The sequence below is a fragment of the Periplaneta americana genome, chromosome 8, assembly GCF_040183065.1.
Source record: "Periplaneta americana isolate PAMFEO1 chromosome 8, P.americana_PAMFEO1_priV1, whole genome shotgun sequence".
Lineage (NCBI taxonomy): Eukaryota > Metazoa > Arthropoda > Insecta > Blattodea > Blattidae > Periplaneta > Periplaneta americana.
Genome location: NC_091124.1, coordinates 83,813,350 through 83,827,354, shown reverse-complemented (window position 1 = coordinate 83,827,354; position 14,005 = coordinate 83,813,350). Strand labels below are relative to the sequence as shown.

Below are 14,005 nucleotides of genomic sequence, written 5' to 3'. Positions count from 1 at the left end.
TATTAGTAGTAGTGGTGGTGGTGGTGGTGGTGGTGGTGGTGGTGGTGGTGGTGGTGGTGGTATCCACAGCTACCTGCATTTACACAATATATTTCTATGAGGCAATGTAAGTTATAAATGTATTTCAGTTTTCCAAAGTTTCTACAACACCTTAAGAAACGGCATGATGAATTTCATAGTTGAAGTTTCAACAACACCCATGCCAGACAGGTTTTGTTTCTCGTGAAAATATATGTTTCTGGACTATGGTTGTTTTTCAAACAACTTTCCAATTAAAAGAAACAACATAAATAAAGGAATTTTATAGTATATATTACAGAAATAAATTTGTCTTAAAATAATAATATTACTATAAAACACACCACATTTTACATTAATATTTTGGAAACAATATTATGTTCTGTTTGCTATGAATCTAACTCCCATAAGAGTGAAACTCGTGTTAGGAGGTAAAATTGAGCATATATACTTAGGTCAATAAATTATTACGAAGAAAGAAAATAATGCTGAATAACTTTACGATATTTTTACTGTGTTAACTTTTGCAATTTACCTGGCTGACTAGTTTCGAAGTGGTATCCTTCATTGTCCGAAGCCTAGTAAAGATCCCGCGCTATCTTCTGGTTTCCTGTTGTGGTGAGGTGTGTTCATGATTGTATCGAAAAGGGTGTGTGTTTTGAAATTCAGTTGAGTGTTTAGGGTGTGATGTGGGTGTATTTTTGTATGTTTATAAGGCACGGTCTTCATTGCCCGCGTTTATAAGTTACCTGCGCTTGGATATTGTGGTGTACGCCTAGCTTGTTGTGTGGTGGGAGGGGAAGACACGGACCTTCCCTTCGTTGTACAGGTTCAGTGCGGTGAAGGACAAAGTTGCACCTTCTTTACATGACAGTGTTGTTGTAAATAAATGCACTGCAACACATCCTTAGAAATTTAATAACATTCTATTATAAATAGAATGCAATACCGTACAACAGTTTTCATTTATAATTCACATATTGGTGCGTCCACAGTTCCATTACAATAAAGAACAATACATTTCCGTAAAGTATCGAAAGAAAGACCTCTTCGCCTACCACTTAGAAACATTTTGAACTGAGAAATGTGCGTTCCACATCGCAATGCATGAGTGGTGCGAAACGAAAATATGAGCTGTATAAGTATCGTCTGAGGGCTCGCCATTAACCGACAAAATATCTCTTATTTCACACATTGCTGAAAATCCACAGTTCTTTTTCAACACGGTCCCAAATTTCGGCTTAATCGGCTCCAAACTTGGATGTGGTTTTGCTTCACACAGACTTTGGTACAAATGTTCTACGAGTCGGAGGCCACTGAACATTTCGAGGGTTGACGATTCTAGTTGTTTTATTGTTGTGGGAACATCTTTGTAAACATCTTTTATGTACAACAGATACCCATATTTTATTATTTGCGACAGATTTCCTAATGCTGTTGCTGACAATCATAGCACGGGGATAAATATCTTTTGCTTAGAGTTGACTCGCATGGAACGTTTTGCCCAGTATATTTCTGCAGAAATGATTTGAAAGTAGCATTTTGTAACTTGTGTAACGAAATATTGCAGAGGTCGTTACAAAACTCTCTCTGAGTAGGCTTATATGAATTTGAACTCGATGTTGTATCATGTCTGCCAAACAGCGTTATACTTTTTCCGACCGACTGCTGTACATATTGAGAATGCGTCGAGACGCCGTACCCATCGCGAGTGATGTGGACGTGACGTCAGACACTCGGTATAGCCCTTGTGCAGACAACTTGTATCGCGGCAGCAGGCAATGAAAAGGCAATGAGGTCCGCGCTTTATTTATAAATTTCATGTTGTTCTAGGGCAGTGGTTCTCAACCTTTTTTGACTGACGACACACTTTACTGAACGCCCACGATATCGCGGCACACTTATTTGTTTTTATTTATAATAATGATATAATAATAACAACCAGAGCTTTTCTTCTGGAGAAAAGGTAGTGAAACTCTGTGTAGAATATTTTATAGCAGACGGGGAGGTGATTACTGTTCACTGCACGGAAATTTTATCGTTTTTAACCTCCTTTTCGTCCAACTAAGACTTTCGAGGTCTAAGCGGAATTCAAAGAAAAATAATATTAAAAACATAGTTATTCACACATATTTCGGTTCTATGGTGAAAATAATAACAAAAAGGTGCCGGAAAGCCGTTCCAGAGCATTCCGTCAGAAAAGAGCACTAATAACAATTTCTATGTATTTTCGGACATCAAGTGTTGTAAATAGGTCGATATTAACACGCAATCGAAAATTCTAAATAATAATAATAATAATAATAATAATAATAATAATAATAATAATAAAACAGCAACTTGCGTGGCATTAGAAAAAAAACAAAGGTATGTGTAAAAAATCTCAACCTGTCTATGCTATAATATGTCCGATAAAATATTTTTATTATCGTTTCTGGAAACTCGCCTATTTAAATTAATGTGAAGTCTGCGCTTGGTGAGTTGCATAGAATTTCTCTATACGTGGCCTTATGATTGTCAGGACAACAAGTAAATCATCTTCAGGATTTTGTTTTTATTCATCACCACGCCACGTAAAACCATATTGCAAGTATTCATCGCTATAATATTTACGAAACGCAGTACGTTTTTTACGAATCCTATAGGGAATTTTCGCTCACATTATTTGAATTGATATGGTATGGTATGCTTTATTCTCACATTAATCTCTTTGGCCCTGCTGGCCCCTCACATTTCTGTATTCGAGCCAGCAGTCCCGTTCTTACACTATTTACAACTTTTACACTGCCAGATGTTTAAGACCGACGCATATTCATCATTGCATTGTTCATCTCTTCATTCACTTTGTCCTCCATGTTCATTCATTATACTTGTTACATACTATATGTCTAGTTTATTATCTAACCCTACTTTATCTTCTAATCCTATCTTCTACTATTTCCTATTCATAACAAAACATAACAATTTCCTTTACTACTCCGTATTCTTACAGTTCCCTATTTATTTACATTGATACTCTTTGCCCACTATTTAAATAAAATCATCATTACCTACTCCTAATTTTTAATCACTATTCTTCAATATTTCATTGCACACTTCTTAACTAATACTTGAATCCAATAACACACCATTTTTCTTAGATTATAAGAGGGTTTATCCTTGCTACTACCCGCTCGACTTTCACTTTCTGCTCTATTTCCCTTTACTATGCTTCCTCTTCTTATCTCTAACCCTCCTTTTTTCCATGTCGTCTTTCTTGTGCTCCTTAACCTTTACCAGCTGTTGACTTACGTTGCATTTATTTCTCTCGCTGACACCACAAATGTGTCCGTCATCGCTCCCACTCTCTTGATACATTTCACTCCTGTCGTGACCTCATGGGCAGCTGGTCACAGTTATAGTGAAGTAGTGATAGTTATAGTGGTGATCAGAGTTGTAGCGAAGTAGTAATAGCTGTGGTGATGTTTTAATGATACTGTGATGGTCACAATTTTAGCGAAGTGGTAGTTATGGTGGCACAGCAATATCAAACATACAAAAATGGTCATGGAAGGAAGTTTTAAATAAATCAGGTACTGTTTTAAAACGTTTATATTTTTAGCCTCAATTTTTATTATCTGCATGACATATGGAGCATAAATTTGGATATTGACTGGCACAATGAACAAAAAATAAATTCTGCAGAAATGAGTTTTTTTTTAAAACATGCTGTAAATTAAATGCAGTCTTATTTAATAAAAAGTGACAATACAGAAGAAGGAGTAAAGGTATAACAAATTAATATAGAAGCTATTGAGAAAAACACATGATACGGCTAAATGATGCGTATGGACCAAAGCAGATTGTCTAAGGAAATATTTGAGTGAATACTAACTGACATATTAAAAAAGGAAACAATATCTAGGACAAGGTGGAAACAAAACATTCACAGAGTAATTGAAACGTGCAATATTTCAACAAGTGTTTATAAAACACAAATATTTGTGAAGTGTAGAGTGCAATAAATGACTGACAGGCTCTAAAACAATACAAGGTATGTCGATATATTCAATTTTTATATGATTTGTCCCGTAAGTTTCTCAAATAATAATTGTTGGTTTCGCGGACTGTCTCTGTCTCTGATTCAAATGGTAGGTTGTATTATCCTTTCCTGTTGACTATATTATAAGTGATATGACGCAAGATCCATAGCCAAGTCCACATCTGTGGGGTAACGGTCAGCGCGTCTGGCTGCGAAACCAGGTGGCCCGGATTCGAATCCCGGTCGGGGCAAGTTGCCTGATTGAGGTTTTTTCCGGGGTTTTCCCTCAACCAAAAACGAGCAAATGCTGGGTAACTTTAGGTGCTGGACCCGGACTCATTTCACCGGCATTATCACCTTCATTTCATTCAGACGCTAAATAACCTAGATGTTGATACAGCGTCGTAAAATAACTCAATAAAATAAAAAAAATCCATAGCCAAGAGAACAAACGGATAATTACTATGCAGTATTATATAACATGAGGTTGCAGTATTTAGAGCGAATCTATATTCTCTGCCAGTAATATATAACTTACGGCAACGAAGTCTTAACCTGTTCTTAAAAATATTCTAACCAACTGGAATAATGAAAATGAAGGTCATGTCAAGAAAGCTCGATGAAGCGTATTTGTTGGGTTAAAAAACAATGCTTTTTTTCTGCAAGACCTTCAATTTCCCAATTGTATATCCATTTCATGATTAACAATATTTCGCAATATTATGCGGATATAATATTCACAGTAACTGAGGACTACAGGAAGAAAAACGGGAAGTCGATGGGAGACGATTTTTCAGTACAGCTCTTCAAAGATTTAGAGCAAGATTACTGTACATGTATTACTCATGGAAACATAGGATTGTCGTAGAGAAGTTGTAATATCTTACAGTACAAAACATTAAGACTGTCGTGCCAAGTTGACCATCCTCATTTTATTCTTGCATCCCACGACGTTATTCAAACGCCCGTTACACAATTCATATTTTATCAGATTTTCCAATAAGATGACTTAGGTTTTACATTTGTATCTCAAGTTGATTTCTTCCTTTTTCCCTATAATCCTCAAATTACAATTTATGTTTAATAGATTGAACACAGTAAACGTTCTAAGAACCTTTTCTGAAATAATTTTTTCTTCCTCTAGGCTAAGCTACTTATGCAATTTGTCCAAGCAATATGTTATTTTTCCAAAAAGACTGACGTAGTAGATGAAGTGAATAATGAATCTAATTATTGTAAGCCCACATCATTATTAACAACATTTTCAAAAATGTTTGTGAACATTTTATACGACGGTGATCCCAGAAGTAATGCACAAACTTTACTAACACGCATTTTATTTTTTCAATCCACTTACATCAAGATCGTTCAAAATAGTCCCCTTGAAGTGACTGCTTCCCTACGTTGTGGTAGCTTTTGGATTCCGCTTGATTCTCCTTTGAACTTTAGATCTCGAATGCTTTGGGTCTCAGCTGTATTCAGGTAATGGCTGAAGGAGTGTTTCCCACTTGTAATCGGTCGTACGACATTCACTGGCTCGGCGATTTGCGGTCTTGCATTATTGTAGAGAAGCAGCATACCAAACTCCAATAGCTGTAATCGGTTTTGGCGAATTTTTGGGCGCAGTTTTGATACGGGCTGTGTATGCACATGTCATCCGCTTGTCTTATTCCAAAACATTTAAGATGAGACCTGAAGTTAGTTTACATCTTTCTTATCAAATAAATAAGCAAAAAGTAGAAAGAAATAAGTATACCTTATAGTCATAATTTACTCACTCATAATCTAGAAATATTAAACATGGAGTTGCCTAGGGATCAATAAAGGTCCATTACTGTTTATAGTTTATGTTAATGATTTAGTCTCAACCACAAATATTTGTCCCAGCCAATTTTATTTGCACGCGGTACAAATGTGATTGTCTCAAGTAAACAGTACGTGCATTTTATGAACACTTCTAATATAGTGTTAAATCTAATGAATTAATGGTTTAGTACAAATAAACTAGTACTAAATATTGATGAGACAGTGTGATTAAATTAGTTTACGTACTAGTGTTCAGTTTTTCTACCATATTAGATTCAATGGGAATTTGGTATTCCCAAGAAACTAGTCCGATTAATTTAAATGTGTCTCAGTGAAATGTACAGCAGAGTTCGTATAGGCCAGTTTCTATCTTATGCTTTTCCAATTCACTGCGGGATAAAGCAAGAAGATGCACTATCACCTTTAATTTTTAATTTCGCTCTAGAATATGCCATTAAGAAAGTTCAAGATAACAGAGACGGTTTGGAATTGAACAGGTTACATCAAATTCTTGTCTGTGCGGATGACGTGAATATTTTAGGAAAAAAATCCACAAACGATTAGGGAAAACACAGAAATTATACTTGACGCAAATAAAGCGATAGGTTTTGAAGTAAATCCCGAAATGACAAAGTACATGATTATGTCTCGTGACCAGAATATTGTACGAAATGGAAATATAAAAATTGGAGATTTATCCTTCGAAGCGGTGGCAAAATTCAAATATCTTGGAGCAACAGTAACAAATATAAATGACACTTGGGAGGAAATTAAACGCAGAATAAATATGAGAGAAATGCCTGTTATTATTCGGTTGAGACGTTTTTGTCATCTAGTCTGTTGTCAAAAAATCTGAAAGTTAGAATTTATAACACAGTTATATTACCGCTTATTATGTATGGTTGTGAAACTTGGACTCTCACTTTGAGAGAGGAACAGAGATTGAGGGTATTTGAGAATAAGATTCGTAGGAAAATATTTGGGGCTAAGAGAGATGAAGTTACAGGAGAATGGAGAAAGTTACACAACGCAGAACTGCACGCATTGTATTCTTCACCTGACATAATTAGGAACATTAAATCCAGACGTTTGAGATGGGCAGGACATGTAGCACGTATGGGCGAATCCAGATTGTTAGTTGGGAGGGCAGAGGGAAAAAAGACCTTTGGGAAGGCCGAGACAGTGATGGGAGGATAATAGAAAAATATATTTGAGGGAGGTGGGATATAATGATAGAAACTGGATTAATCTTGAACAGGATAGGGACCGATGGGGGCTTATGTGAGGGCGGCAATGAACCTCCAGGTTCCTCAAAAGCCATAAGTAAGTAAGTATTAGTTTCAGTGGAAATAATCTCGAAGAATTTATTAGCACAAAGCTTCTTGGTTTGGAGTTGGATAGTCATTTGAACTGGAAAACATATACACTATCTACCAAAAAGTAATTGGGCACTGTTTTTGCCCCTTTAGAACTTCGTGGTACCACCTCTTGTTGCTATAACAGCAGCCATCCTGTCAGGCATGCTCTCCACTAGTTTGTGTAGGATATCCACTGGAATGCATCGCCATTGCTCTTGCGACATGGCACTCAGTTGGACAATGGAAGTTGGCCGCATCTCCCGAGACCTCAATCGCCGGTCCAACTAGTCCCAAAGGTGCTCAATGGGATTGAGATCAGGACTCTGTGCAGGCCAGTCCAACTGGTGAACATTATTGTCTGCATACCATTGCATAGTAGCCGCCGAAACATGGGTCCAACTTCCATTGTCCAACTGAGTGTCATGTTGCAAGAGGAATGGCGACGCATTCCAGTGGATATCCTACACAAACTAGTGGAGAGCATGCCTGACAGAGTGGTTTCTGTTATAGCAACAAGAGATGGTACCACGAGGTTCCAAAAGGGCAAAAACAGTGCCAAATTACTTTTTGGTAGATAGTGTAGAATATATTACTTCTAAATTGAACTCTGTGTGTTATGCATTAAAAACCTTACCTTCTGTTAGCAATATAAACACACTTAAATTATATACTTTGCTTAATTTCATTCTATACTGAGATAAGGATTAATATTCTGGAGCAACTCATCTGAAACTAAGCATATTTTTATATATAGGCTATATTGGGCATAACCGGACACCGGGTAAAAATAGTTGTCAAAATTTAGAAATAATGAACTTAACCTTGTGAGTACATTTTTTCCTAACAATGTTTCATATTAAGAACCACGATACATTTATGTATAGGGTGTATGATTACCAGACATCGGATTCTAGGGCAAATGCCTATTTTGTTTCTTTAGGAGAAAAGTAAAAATAATTATTAATAATTGTGTTTCATGGAAATTGAAAGGTATTCAAAGAGTTTTATAGTGCCCTAAAATGCCCTAAAACGGTTATTAGAGTCTAATTTGTTAATATTCGCCTAAAAATGCCTAACTCACTGTAAAGTTTCGCATTTTACTTTTACTTTTTATAATTTATACATGCATTCACTGCGAAATTTAAGGCATTTAAAAAGTGGAAAGTTTGCTTCACACCGGCCATGAAACCATTGATAAAGGAAACAAAATGTTTTGAATCTCACGACACTCGCAATAGATTTCACCGAATTTAACATGTTTGGAGGCATAAATGCCGACAAAGAACCAACCTTAGTTTTGAAGCAGGCAACAATTACAACATGTGCTGCTACCGATTCAGAGATATACTATACTATAAAAATGACTGTTTTCGGTCTGAAACCGATTAGCTGTACTGCCCTTCAGAGTGTCATAAAATCACAATTTTTGGAGAAAGAGTGTTTTTGAAATATTTATGAAAAGTCGTAAAACTGCGAATTAGTAGGGTAAACCGTTACAAAATATTTAAAAGAATGGCCCTCCTAGTGTTAACACTACCAGGAAATGCAACAATAAGTGGAACTTTGTATTTTTGTCCAATTGAATCTCAATAACAACGGTTCATTTGAATGCTCGTTAACAGTTGCTCTTTCCCTCACCTTATTTGTGTTGAGAAGTTTTGAGCGGTAGGACGTTTTCCTGTGAAGTTTAACGCGATAATGCCGAAAAATATAAGTGCAAAATCTACATTGATCCGGCAATGGCTAACAGAATATTCAGAATTCACTTATGATGGAAAAATAATATTCTGCAAGATTTGTAGCAAACAGGTATGTAACAATAGTTGAAATATATAAATTCTATTAATTTTAATGAGTAGGCCTATAATATTTATACATTGACTGAGCTATCCTGAGGTATAATTCTTTTTAAGACCACTACACTTTAACCTTTTAAATTCCGATAGTTAAAGTATTTGCAGGTCATTAAAATTTTGATTGTTCGAACCCACTAACTTTGTGATAGAAATACGGCAATACAACAATTAGGATTTTATTTTAATTCAGTTTACTTTACATTTTTAGATTTCGCAAGAAAAGAAGTGCCACCTAAAGCAGCATGTGCAAGGAGCGGCTCATAAGGCTAAAGCTCAGCAGAAAAATCAACTGCAACAAACTTTACTAACACAGCCTACTTCATCAAATCTCAGCAGCAATTTCTATGCTGATTTAACCAGAGCGTTTGTTGCTGCTAACATTCCCTGGAATGCAATTGAAAATCCGGTTTTAAGACAGTTTTTACAAAAATACTGCAAACAAAATATCCCATCTGAGTCGACCCTAAGAAAAAATTACTTAGACAGAATATACAATGAAACTTTAGCTTCCATTCGGGAGGATATAGGTGATTCTTACATATGGGTCTCTGTGGATGAAACCTCAGATCCTATGAATAGGTATATAGCAAATATGGTAGTAGGAAAACTTAGTCCTGATGGACCTTCGATTCCACACCTCGTATGTGTTAAGGAACTTTCGAAAGTGAATAGCCAAGCCATTGCTTATTTTGTAAATAAAGGCCTACAGCCTTTATACTCTGGTAATATAGACGATTCTAAAGTTCTGTTGTTTTGTACTGATGCTACCTCATACATGGTTGCTACAGCTCCACTTCTTAAAACATTTTATCCTAACCTCACGCATGTAACCTGTCTAGCACATGGCCTTCACAGGGTTTCTGAAACAATCCGGAATGAATTTCCTCTTGTCAATTCGTTTATTTCTAACACAAAAAAAAATATTTTTGTAAAGCCCCATCCAGGATTTCAATATTCAGAGAGAACTTTCCAGATATCCCACTCCCACCTCAGCCGGTTGTTACACGATGGGGAACCTGGATTCAGTCAGTGGTGTATTATTCTAAGTATTTTAAAGAAGTGGTCACAGTTATTGATAAATTACCTGAAACTGATAGTGCAGCGTGTGTGAAAGCAGTGAAAGATTGTCTGAATGACTCACGAGTGAAAAACGATATTGCCTACATATCATCAAACTTTTCTTTCATACCTGCAAGCATTGAACAATTAGAACGTGAAAAACAATCTCTTTGTAGCCAAATAGTAATAGTAAAGGAAGCTCAAGTGAACATACATTCTGCTTTGGGCGAAACTGGGAAAAAAGTTAAAAATAAGTGGGACAACGTATTAAATAAGAATGTAGGATTTTCATTGTTGGAAAAAGTATCAAGAGTGATATCGGGGGAAAGTGTAAATGTTCCATTAAGTATTGATGTTTCTATTGTACCTAATTTAAATTTTGCGCCTCTCACATCAGTTTCGGTTGAAAGAAGTTTTTCTGCTTTCAAAATGATTCTCAGTGACAAAAAGCAAAGGTTAACTGTGGAGAATTTAGAAAAAATTCTGGTGGTGTACTGTGCAGATAATTATAATAGTCTGAGCATGGAACTGAATTTCAATAACTTAAAATGAATAATCTTGATATCAATAATCATTATTTCATTAGTTTCAATATATTAAATTTGTGCAGCTCTGTTTATAAATATAATATAGTATTCTTTTTTAATGTTTAAACATACTTTTTTGTGCGTATTGTAGTGTATAACTAAAAATTTCAGTGAAAGAAATAAGTATGATACCTTGATGTGCCTAAAATGCCTATTTTCATTAAAATAGAGCCTAATTTTACAAATTTTGAGTTTATTTTAGGCGCCTAAAACTGCAATTTTTAGTGCCTAAAAATCCGATGTCTAATGATTACTGACTTCCTATGTTCAATGTCTTATAACTTGATTGTTTCTTGTCAAAGGTCAATGATTCTAACAACAATGTAGGCATGCGTCTGTAAGGTTTACTTCTTGTTCTGTTTCAGGTGTTCGATGCCTTCAGTTCTGACTGTAGAAGACAGAACCCGAATAGCCGCCAGGTATGAGGTATAGCATTCAGTTATTTTAGTAGAACGTTGATGGAGAAGGGAACATGGCATTCATGCGACATTTGATCCTAAGAAAAAGTTATCACTGCTGGTATAGGAATTTATTGGATTCTTTGCTCAAGGAGACAAAAATATTTATTTTTCCAGTGATAGTATAGGAATTCAGCGGTTTTAACACTCTTTCTTGATGCCTTTCCATGAATCGATGTTGGCAACGTTGATAATGATAGTAGTTACAAAGAAGTTTGCATGTTTCATAGGTTAGATATGGCGGAGGAAATACAATTCATTCATTCATTTAATGTTGTGCCCAAGGGCAGGTCTTTCACTGCAAACCCAGCTTTCTCCAGTCTCTCCTACTTTTCTGCCTTCCTCTTTGTCTCCTCATATGATCCATATATCTTAATGTCGTCTATCATCTGATATCTTCTTCTACCCCAAACTCTTCTCCCGTTCACCATTCCTTCCAGTACATCCTTCAGTAGACAGTTGTTTCTCAGCCAGTGAGCCAACCAATTCCTTTTCCTCTTCCTGATCTGTTTCAACATCATTCTTTCTTCACCCACTCTTTACAACACAATTTCATTTCCTATTCTATCTGTCCACTTCACACGTTCCATTCTTCTGCATATCCACATTTAAAAATGCTTCTATTCGTGTCTCTTCTCTTCGTCGTAAGGTTCATGTGTCTGACCCATATAATACCACACTCCATACATTGCACTTGACTAGACTCTTCCTTAGTTCTTCCTCCAGAGGTCCGCAGAAGATGCTCCTTCTTCTATTAAAAGCTTCCTTTGCCCTTGCTATCCTTCTTTTGACTTACTGGCTGCAGCTTATGTTACTGCTTATAGTACAACCCAAGTATTTGAACTTGTTCACTTGCTCTATTTTCTTATTTAGGATTCGCAAGTTTACCTTCTTTACTTTTGTTTCTATGACCATGGTCTTCGTCTTGTTTGCATTTATCTTCATCCCATACTGCTCAGAGCTGTCATTTAACTCAAGTAGCATATCCCTCAGTGTCATCTCCTCTTCTGATGATGGAAGAGTGGAACAGAGAAAAATTCTCTCCGGCACCGGGATTTGAACATAGGTTTTCAGCTCTACGTGCTGACGCTTTATCCACTAAGCCACACCGGATTCCCATCCCGATGTCGGATCGAATCCTTTCAGTTTAAATTCCACCTCTTGGGTTCCCTCTAGTGGCCTACCCTCATGCACTGAGTCATAGATGTATGACAGTGGCACAATGTCCATACATGTGCAGAGGTGCACTCGTTATGAGTGACTAAATGGCCGAGATCCGACGGAATAAGCGCCGTCTAAATCGCAAAGTGATTATATTCCGCATATCATATATTACGATGTACCGAAGTACTGTACATGTGTGGATATTGTGGCAACTGTCATACAACTATGACGCAGTGCATAATGGTAGGCCACTAGAGGGAACCCAAGAGTTGGAACTTAAACTGAGAGGATTCGATCCGACATCGGGATGGGAATCCGGTGTGGATTAGTGGATAAAGCGTCAGCACGTAGAGCTGAAAACCCGGGTTCAAATCCCGGTGCCGGAAAGAATTTTTCTCTGTTCCACTCTTCATATCATCATATGATGACGCAGAATTTCTGCCCTGAAATATCATATGTAAGGGTCGCCGTAGCTTCTCGAAAAAATAAAATTAAGGAAATGTTAATTAAAGTACTTGGTATTAGGATTATTATTTTATAATTGAGTAGCTTAATATCAAAGACGGACATCTGTCGTCTCCATAGTTTTGATTTAGAGGCAATTTGTTTAATTCACAGTGTTCTTTGTAATATTTATCACAATTTATTTTATAAATATAGTGTTAGAGTTTGCATATGGTTTCACTATAACTGGAAAGAGAATGAAAATTTGTATAAAAAAGCATAGCTATCTAAATTTCGATTGAGGTCAGATGTTCGTCTTTGATATTAAGCTACTCAATTATTGCTTATTATGAAATATTACAACTCCATATTAATAAATAATTGCTATACTTATTTACTTCTTTTTATTACAATAGCACTGTTTAACTTCAAAATAGGCTTATGGTTCGCGCAAGTTTAGCTTTGGGTCTTGGTCAAAAAAGGTTAAAAATACCTGCTATAAAACATCAATTTTTCATTTATAAATTTCCTTATTATTGGTATCCTTTCACACCACCTCACTCTAGTGCGGAGGTCAAGAAAGCACGGTACTATCTCTATGCCCCCAAGAGCCTTTATGACACGTAAAGGGGCTACCTTTATCTTTATTGGTATCCATTTCAGCGCCTTCATTTCACAATAAGATATAGATTTTGGCGGTTAGGATGAGCCTGATTCCAAACATTGCAAATATTTGAAATTAATCTTAATCAATTATAAGCGTCAAAATGAATAGCAGTAAGCGTTTAGCACGTACTGTGGGATAGTGTGTACAGACTCTCTAAGGACGTTTGCGCAGTAAAGGTATTTAGGTCGTTGGTAGCTGGAAAAAATTGAAAGGTTCCAGATTCTAGATTCGTGGGCAGAAATAGGATTAGGGGTGCGAGCGCAAACGTTAGCGCGCGCAAGAATATTGGTAGGACTAAACAGCAATGTACAGTCGTGATACAATATTTTAACTTGTCATTACCTTTTGCGCGCAATCGTGGTACAACCTTGCATTACTAGATTATTGAGTCAGATATTTAAAGTTGTCCGTTTTTTTATTTAATTTCATCAGTTATAATGCCTTTCTCACTATTTTCTCGGCGCATAGGCCTATATATTCTGTTTTATTTCAAGTTGTATGTCCATAATATCATGGAATTTTTCTAACCATGTGGGACATGGCGTCTTCATCCTGTGCAAATGCAAA

General features: G+C 36.3%; 1 long non-coding RNA gene across 1 annotated transcript in view; it reads left to right on the top strand.

The window, feature by feature from the left end:
- LOC138704835 (uncharacterized) overlaps positions 1–12,155 on the top strand; it is a 412,725-nt gene extending 400,570 nt beyond the window's left edge. Inside the window, exon 3 of the long non-coding RNA XR_011333445.1 lies at positions 11,071–12,155. This is a non-coding gene — a long non-coding RNA (uncharacterized lncRNA). The remainder of the gene's footprint in view (positions 1–11,070) is intronic.
- Positions 12,156–14,005: the final 1,850 nt, after the last annotated feature.